The sequence below is a fragment of the Phalaenopsis equestris genome, unplaced genomic scaffold (assembly GCF_001263595.1).
Source record: "Phalaenopsis equestris unplaced genomic scaffold, ASM126359v1 Scaffold000002, whole genome shotgun sequence".
NCBI lineage: Eukaryota > Viridiplantae > Streptophyta > Magnoliopsida > Asparagales > Orchidaceae > Phalaenopsis > Phalaenopsis equestris.
In genome coordinates this window covers 67,062,480-67,070,181 of record NW_018164444.1, presented here as the reverse complement: position 1 = coordinate 67,070,181, position 7,702 = coordinate 67,062,480, and the positions used below count along the sequence as shown (strand labels likewise).

At 35.7% G+C, this 7,702-nt stretch overlaps 1 long non-coding RNA gene across 1 annotated transcript; it reads right to left on the bottom strand.

Moving 5' to 3' along the window:
- Window positions 1-2,602: 2,602 nt before the first annotated feature.
- LOC110019574 lies at window positions 2,603-4,289 on the bottom strand. Its single transcript, XR_002293465.1, has 3 exons — window positions 3,474-4,289; window positions 3,275-3,367; window positions 2,603-3,166 (listed from the first exon to the last, which is right to left on the bottom strand). It is a non-coding gene; the product is annotated as an uncharacterized LOC110019574 (long non-coding RNA).
- Between the last annotated feature and the right edge of the window lie 3,413 nt (window positions 4,290-7,702).

Here is a 7,702-nt window from a genome sequence, read left to right as displayed (position 1 = left end):
AGCTTTTTCATTTTTGTCGCTTATGTGTAAAAATTTATGTATATAACCAAAAAGCCTAAAACCTATACACACACACACACACTTTATTACTATCACTATTTAAGTAAGAATAATATAAATCCTTATATAATCAATGAACTGAGCCTAGCACAGTTCGTAGAGGGTTTTGCTTTAAGTCTTCAGTTTGGATCGATTGATTTTGCAAACACCTCGCCCCATGCATTAGATAAGAAAACAAGTGCTCCATTTCTTTCATTTCAGATCAATGAAGAAACCAAAATCAAAGACTTTAATCGCTCTGCGATGCACTATGCTCTGCTTCCGCAAAATGAGAGTTTTCGGTGAAATCGGTGAACCACGCAAGCTGGTTAGATGCGTGGGACAGAAGGCTTATTGTATCTGATAGCGTTGTTATGCAGTGGAAGGAGCCTAAATCGACCCCAGTTTTTTTTCTTTTCTTTTAAAGAAAAAGTACAAAAATATTTGTCTCTTGTATGAGACTAAGCAACTATCATTCTGACACAACCCTGCTCCTATTTTTCTTCAATCCATCTCTAAAGTGGAGCCTACTTGAAGCTATCATTTTAATCATAGAATAGAAGAAAAATTCAATTTTAGGTATATTAATGGAGTTTTGCAAAGTAAAAAAAATGTAGATTCTTAGAAGAGGATCAAAATACCAGCGTTCCAAAATGCAGCCAACCAACCCTTTTTAGTGGAAAGAAGATAATACTTTAGTAGTGATCCCTCGGGTCCCTGGTTGCTTTCCAACATGAGAGTCTTGCCTTTTTAGCCTATGCTTGTTGCTTACATCATGAATTCTTTAGATCTTTAGCGAGGGCGTCCTAGACTGGAGATCCAACATTATTATATTAATGAAGACTACTTCGGTGATCTATTTTTTAGCTCTGCCTTCCAAATTGATCTTGGACTCACGATAGAAGAAAAAGATGCTCAGGTAAATAAGGTCTCTTTATCATCTATCCTATCCATTTGAGTGAAGTTTGACAACTATGAGGTTATCCTAGAGATACACGTAGCCAGTATGCACTGTTTTGAGTGAAAAAAAAAAGACTTAAAAAACAAATTTGTTTGATTCAAGAGAAACTAAGGAGAATCATCCCCTAGTTCAAACTCGAACGAGAACTCCTAGCAGATGCTGGGGTTATTTGAAGAGCTCTCCCACTAATGTTGGGCAACCGTGGGCACGCACTCACTTTAACCGACGATCGGAGGGATACTCCCGCTAGTTGGGAGCATCACATCAACTTTGACCATCTCATCAGGTTCACCATAGAAAAAAAACAACCACTCAACTAAGCCCATGGAGCAGTCATTCTCATTCATTTCTATCTTTTTCCAAGGAAAAAAAAAGTCACAAGATATTGAGAGATTCTAAAGGCAAAAGTTTTGATTTTTTCCAAAAGAAAAGGATGCTAAACACCTTTCTTTTAAAAAAATATGCCAAGGGGATGAATACACGAGTCACAAAACCCCATGTTCTCGAAGTTCTTCAAGTCGAGCCCGTGACCCGTCCACTAATCATGGGACCCTTTTGCATATATAGAATTAGAATCCCATGTGGCATACAGGTCACAGTGTGCAAATCATCCAACCCATTCACTCATTAGCTCGTATGAATTGGAGTGCAAAACCTCAAACAAAACACTTGATCAGCCAGACTTGGGGAATGGACTCTTTGATCCCATCTATACCAGTCATCCACTCTTTGAGCTTCTAATAAGAAGGCACCACAATGATATCCATTCTTTTAGAATGTTAGAAAACTGTCAAAACTATGCTCTAGAGGCACAGATCCGAGCCTCATGCTAGGCAAAAATTTGAAAGTTTTTTTACGGGTTGCTAGGCTGAGTTGCCCAAATTACTGGCCCACTAGGGTTTACTAGGCCAGCTTGTATGAATAGTGCAAAACCTCAAAAAACGCATTTAATCAGCCAGACTTTTTACGGGTCACTAGGCCAGCAGCCCGAGTTGCCCAAATTACTAGCCCACTAGGCGGGTCACCCGTGGCCACGGGTTTTTGGCGGGATTTGGGTACGGTCGGGAAGGTTGTATCAATATATTAGTAATTTTTTTTAATATTAAAAATTATTATTAAGTTGAAATAGACATCATGCCTTCGCTTAAATCCTAGTAGATTCTGCTTTTATAGTTTTATGCATTAGAGAAAAGTCTATCACTTGCCTTGGATTAAACAGAGAAGCTTTGCAGTCATTATTATGCAAAAGTGAGAATGTCATCCAATTTTATTTAAATGTAATAGTTTGTCTAATTGGTGTTCGGTTTTAATGTACAAAAATCTGATTCAAATTATTTATGTGGCCAAATTCATATCATCGAAGTTCAACTCAGCCAACAATAACTCAAGGCACGATTTTCATCAAAATCAATATATAACAATTAGCCGATAAGATACACAGGACAAAAAGCTTTCCAGACGACGGGAGATGAAATTTTGCATATTACACAAAACACTTTACAAAACACACCTCAAACTTAATATTTACATTCATAACACGTTAATGTACTAAACCAATACATAACTATTTGGGCGTTAATAAATATATAAATACATTGTGCTTATTTGATATGTACGTAAACGCTTCATTATTATATCACAATATTTTTGAAATCAGTAGACTTCCAGTAAGCACATAGGAAGGCTCGAATCAATAACATAATAATAATAAAAATAAGATAAAAATAAACGGTAGAGATAATGAGACTTGATCTGGAAAAATATTACATCAGGACTCATGATGCATTCGAATTCCAATGGTGAGGCGACACGTGTCAAGTGGTCACCACCGTTTTTAACACTGACCAAAACCAATGTATTACGGTGGGACCCACTTGATATGTGGCGCCCCGCCATTGGACTCCGAACGCAAACTGTATTTGGGGTCCTGATGTAATATTTTCTCGATCTGTACAATATGAAAGAAGACTTACATAAGAGTCAATCAACTGCAATAAAATCTCTCTCAATTTTTGCTTTCCATAATGAAGCTTAAGGAGCACAAGCACAGACTAACAACCTGCTGTCTCATTACCGCCGGCCCTCCTATCAGCTGTGCTTTCATCTCCGCTGGATTGTCGAATATGTTTTGGGAAACCTACCTTCCCTTCCCTTGGGTGAGCTCTTCTGCAAGAAAAGCTTCCGTATTGAATCAGCATTATTTTGGTTAAAAATTTAGACATTCCTGATGAGCTTCCATGTGAGTCATGGTTGATACTGGTATACCATCCTCACCTGAGTTTTTAACTCGGTTAACATGGCTCAGCTAGCTCTATAGGTCCCGCAATCTCCTTCAAGCGGGACCTTCCTTCCATCATGTTTCCTCATCTGCATCATTGGATTGCTGTTAGATCTACACCGACGCCTTTTTGATATGTGTGTGCGTGTTCGTGTGTGCATAATTTCTTTAAAAGAAGAAAATAGAAATAATTACAGTCCAACAGAAGTTCCTCTAAGTTTTCTTTTGAGTCCATAGTTTTTTTCTGGAGTCCAGCATCACTGATGTATTTATGCATAGCATTTTAGTTTAGGTGTCCATTACCTTGCAGTACAAGGATGAATACAGTAAAAAAGGGGTAAAAAATAAGACACTAAGACAAAAGTGGAAAGAAAATGGGAAACATGAAGCTCATATTTGCCTTGATGCCATAAAAAAACACGAGTTATCACATTTTCGCAACCAATGACATGAATGCAGCAGCATAGGCCATCCAAGTTGCTGCATTGCAATTGCTCGAGAAAAGTAGAACTCTGAAGCATCTTGTATAGGAACAAGAACGCCTTCCACGTTGAATTTATTCATCAACCACACCAAACTATTTAAGTTCCAATAAAAAGAGTTCGAGATTAATTTGACACTTTTATATATTCTAGAATGACTCGTGGAAATAGTTAGGGGACTATTTTGACAGCTCATTCAAAAACAAATACAACAAACACAAAAGCACAAGCCTTCCAAGCATTTCCATCGCCATAGCACTGTTCGTTCTGTTTAAGAAATATAATAAAAAATTGTTGAAATATCAAACTTCAGATTTTATATATGAAATACGTGGATATCACCACTGGCATTTCTTAAAAAGCAGCAAAAAAAAGAATTACAGGGAACTTTGGTGGCAAGTTTAGAGTAAGCGGAATAAAGAAGTTGCCAAAAAAGAACCCATAAGAGCTTGTTCACGAGCATTTATCCGACCCTCCCTCTTCTCTCCTCTCTTTCTCTTTAAATATATATATACACGAGAGAGAGAGAGGCCACATAAAAGCCAAAATTGAAAAAATGAAGCATTTGTAAAATTTTGGGCCAACATAAATATTAGATTTTAGGTGTTGGCATGTAAATATATAATTAAGTGGCATGCATGCAAATCCTTTTTAATTTCAATTCATCATTTTATTGAATCTGAAAAAAAAAAGCACTTCACAAAATTAGGGGAAAAAAATAGAATTACCATTCAGAAAATTAGGAAAATGCCAGCTTTCACCATCATGGCTTATATATATATATATATATATATTTATATATATGATATTTAAATATCTACCACAATTCTTGTCTATTTACATTTCTAACATCTAAACATTCAAATTTACAAGCATAACACTTAAATAGTTAACATCAAATAAAAAATGCCACAATCACTTCCATTTAAAAGTGACACACACATTTTCATACATAAATTTATGACACAAAGAAGTTAGTGTAAACATCAAACTTTGAGTGCAAGATTTACATACATATCACTCAATTCTTATTTATTTGCATATCTTAACGCCTAAACTACATTTTTATAGACACCTCACCTAAGCATGAAAACATGTATTTCATTTCTTTTTAAATTTAAATGGTGGAATTTTTTTATGTGATATGAAATATTTGGGTGGTATGTATAAATGTTGGAAATTTAACACCTAAACCCTCCAAATTATCACGAGTAGAGCTAGCTCGGAAAGCGACAATGGCATTGTAGCATGCAAGACCTACGAAACTACCATCTTTCCCATCCTTCAGCTCCCCTAGGCCACTCTTACCTAAAACAATTGAGGAAGGTAACCCTTGCCTTTCTTCCCTTTCCTCCCAACCGCCTTCACAAGCATCAGCTTCTCTAAATCCCGCAAGTCGTTCTTTCAGCAGGCATTACTAAATCATGGATTTAAGGCAAAATAGAGGAAAAACGGGATGCAAGATTCTGTAGCCTATAGGAATTAAATCTCATTTTTGTAGTTTGGGAGGATTAGAGCTAAAGCCTTCCACCAAACAGCCCATATTCTCACTTGTCTTGAATCAGAAAAAGACATTACAAAAAATAGAAGAGAAAATACGGACCATCATCCAAAAACATCATGGTAAAGCAATTGCTATAATAACTACTCAACCCAACCAACCTAAGCAAACAAAAAAAAATGATTGAAATGCAAAGATTCGCCTTGTTTCCATCCCAAAGAACATCCACCCATTTCCTTCCTAGCTGCTCCATTTCATTACAACATAATAGCGAAGAAGCATTAATATAACCAAAGCACCATAAAATAGTATTGGTCATAAAGAATAGATAAGAGCAAGCCAATACATCTTCGAAATTATGTTAAAGCAGAAAGAAAAAGGGAATTAATAGGCTCAGATTCGCCATTAGTTTCATCAAATAACTAATATATCCACATGTTCTCTGCCATCGACACATGAACACGGTGATACCTACATAAGCATAGTCCATCCAAGCTGCACCATTGTCATGGTATGAGAACAATATTGCCGGACCACCACTTAAGTAATATTGCTTCCGGCTATTCAAAGGCCATTAAAATCTTGTAAACTACATCAATGAAATTATTTCACAACAATGCTAGGCCCCGTGTTTTTTATACTTACAATTTTTCATGTAAAATTTTTTGTTGTTCCTTCTATCAACTATTCTTTAATCTACGTGTGTCAAATCTTCGTACAACACTAGAGTGCCAATATACCACACTACCACCATAAATTTACTGGCAACCAACAAAAAATCAACCCTAAAAAAAAAAAAAAACAAATAAAAACATGAAAAAAATGCACTAAACAAATAAGTTTTTAAAATAAAAGTAAAAGCAAAAACAAAAATGATCCCAAACAGGCCCTAAGCAACTGAGAAATTGGAGAATCAGATTCAACTTTTGTACAATGTGCAAGCAGAACCACCTACCATTTCTATACCACCAGAACCATGGGATGCAATAATTGCCAAGGAATTAAAGGACCATCCAAGTTGTTTCATGGACAATCAATGAAAAGAGCCGAGATCTCGGAAGCACCATGAAAAGTAATGCGCTCAACATTAGGACGGCCAAACAGAACCTTCCATGAAGGATTTCTTTACCAAGCCACAATCCATAGAAAAGTGCATGGAAATCATAATGATAAAAATACTGGGAGAATAAATCATTATAAATTGCAAAAGGCAGTTTAGCATTACTCTACAATTTGCTAAATAAGAATTGAATCATTTTTATGATTCATCTTTTTCATCATGGCAGACATAGAAGACGATCATCTACAATTAAAGTAGCTGCACTGTATATTTAGTAAAAAAATGCATAAAAGGTACCTGTACATGCATTTTTAGTGAAAAAAAAAAAGGAAAAAAAAAAGAGGAGATACAGCAAGTGGGCAAAGGGCTACCTCCAACCAAATCATCACCATACGCCTGGAAATAAACTGATGAGTTAGGGTTTTAATCTCGTTGGACTCTATTTATGCATAGCAGTGGAATTCACACAGCGGACTTAATACTATATGTAACACATATAATACTACAAACACTTATATTTACAAAGGAAGCACCCTTTTTCATTTAAGTGCTCTGTATTTATCCCTGTATAGGGATATTTTAAATATAGGGTGATTACATATACTCTGGAACATTGATATTTACAAAACTAGCATCTTTCTTCAATCATTTCTCACAATCTCACTCAAAAATCAAAGTACAAGATAAGCCAATATTTATCAATTTACATATATAACACTAAAAACTATCCAATGTCCATTTCTTAATCAAACAGCACATCATATACTTTTTCTGATTACTTGAAATCGCTACCATAACACATCTATGGTATAGCGCATCTTATGACCGCTCGACCCATGTCGGTCAAACTTTTTTTCGATGGATTGATTTAGATTTTGAAAATATGAAAATATGAACATAATTTTTGAGATTTAATTTAAGTATAAAAGATATATATAGTTTGGGTTTTAAAAGTAGTATGTTTTAATTTTTGAAAAATGAGACCAAATGGATCTCATTGGTCTGATAGTTTGCATAATCGTGTCTGATACCGCGAATACTACACCTTCCCGAGAGATAAGTGTAGACCTCAGCGATAGACCCAATCCTGCAAACTAAGAGATTTGTGACATCCGTTTGGTCTGCGAACCTTTTATATATGACCGACAAATTCCCCTATTTAATACAAAGATTAAATAGGGTTTATTTTACCTGGGTTCCAAGTTCCCTATAGAGGCAAGCCCCTATAGTTAATTACATCCCAAATGACGGGAGTCACTTGAGAAAACTCTCGATAATGATCAATGGTTCTAGTCTTCAAGAATTCAAGGTTCAGGTTTTCAAGGTAGGATGAGAAAAATCAAGTGGGAATGGCTCAATGCGGAACACTTATTTTTAGGAG